Source organism: Tyto alba, unplaced genomic scaffold (genome assembly GCF_018691265.1).
Source record: "Tyto alba isolate M040663 unplaced genomic scaffold, T.alba_DEE_v4.0 Super-Scaffold_20, whole genome shotgun sequence".
Lineage (NCBI taxonomy): Eukaryota > Metazoa > Chordata > Aves > Strigiformes > Tytonidae > Tyto > Tyto alba.
The window spans coordinates 9,783,914-9,785,629 of NW_024881283.1; positions in this window are offsets into that span (position 1 = coordinate 9,783,914).

Sequence of the window (1,716 nt, forward strand, 5' to 3'; positions counted from 1 at the left end):
ATTGTAAACAGAGGACTTACCTGTATTTCCTGTGCAGATTGTATCATCCAGGGAAGTTTCTTTTCCAATAGGTTTACTTCTCAGCATGCAGCAAATATTTTCAAAAGAGCAGCATACCCTGTGAAACCATTTAATCCAATCCAATCAGCATATCTGACTATTTGTTTCAGGAGGGTTACATTTACATTCCCGTAGAACCTTGTGCCATCAGATTCACATTGTATTAGGCCCTGTGCAAAGAGGTCTTACCCCCAAATTACTATTTCAGTATACAAGATTACAAAGGAAATGGTTACCTGCATCTTACAGAACACAGATACGACATACAGCGTTAAAGAAATGTACAGAGGGAGACAAAGGGAATTTGGGAAAAAGCTAGGGTCCAAACCCAGATAATTCAAGTTTAGAACCATAACTACAAGAAACCTCCCCAAAATTAGTTTCAACAGTCTGTTTCAGACAACAATATAGACTATAAGTTTTTTATTTTACTTCCAATTATAAAAAATTATCTCCTTTAAGAATCTATGTTCTCCTTCGCTGTCTGGTGGTTCGTTGCAAAAACAAAGGCGGCAAAGCATTCAAACTAGGGAGGCAATACAGCAAATGTCTGCGCTGCAGGTGCCACAGGCCGGGCTGAGGAGGAGACTAGTGGAAAGGCCAGTTTGCTCAGTTCGGACAATGAGAACAGCCCTTCTTACACCCTCTTTGTAATGTGCTGCTGTTTTGACTCTTAAATGGACCCTGGCACCACAGGGAATTGCTTCAGCCCAGGCCTCCCACTCCTGACCCATTTTCATTTCATTTCCTCTCCCCCAGCCTTGTTATATGTCAGGAGCACATTACACCTTTTAGAGTTTCCTGCTAATTTGGTCATCACAGGGAGCCTCCAGAAGAACACAGTAATTACCCCGCAAAATCAGACTAGTCTTTTAGCAGAGGTAACTCAGACTCTGCCCGCTCGGGAGCTCTGTGAGAGGAAGACAGGGTTTGGCACAGCTCCCTGGAGCCAAAATGGGAGGCAGCACATCCACAGCCCTGGGTGGGACGGGGAGCCCATCACCGCCGCGTCACGGCACGGCCACGCGTGTACTGGGTAAGGAGGCAGGTTACAGGCAGCCAACTGGGAAGCGTCCATCTGTCCCCAGGAAAACGAGCAAGGCAAGAGAGGTGGGAAACCTGTCCACCCTATGGAGCATCTTTCATGACATTTGGAAGAAAGACGGACAGTTTGGAGAATCTGTACTATAGGTCTTACATGGTAAAGTTTCAAGACGTCAATGAAAAGATAGAAAATAAAGGGAAATTCCTGTTTTAAAGTAGTCTCTAAAAAAGTTGTCAGTGCCTTTGAATCTGCTGAGCTAAGGAGTAGTACAGTGAGGAAAAATAGCTCTGTTCAGTTTGGAGCAAATATTTCTTCCTCTATTAATGCTGTGTGTTAATAAGCTTTTTCACAGCTTTCGAACATAAAGAACCTTTTGGTTTAGTTCTCCACAAATTTTGGAGCCAACATGGAAACCAAAACCAAAAACGCATGGCTTTACAGCTCCTAAAAAACATCAGCAGAGGTTAACCTCAAATCTTTAACCAGCTTATGTAAACATTGGAGATGAAGGCAAGCTGACCTCTGGCAGTGTTCACACAACCAGCCTTCCTGATGTTTCATCAAAGCACGGGCAATAAACACTAAGGTAAATACTAATACACAAACTTAGG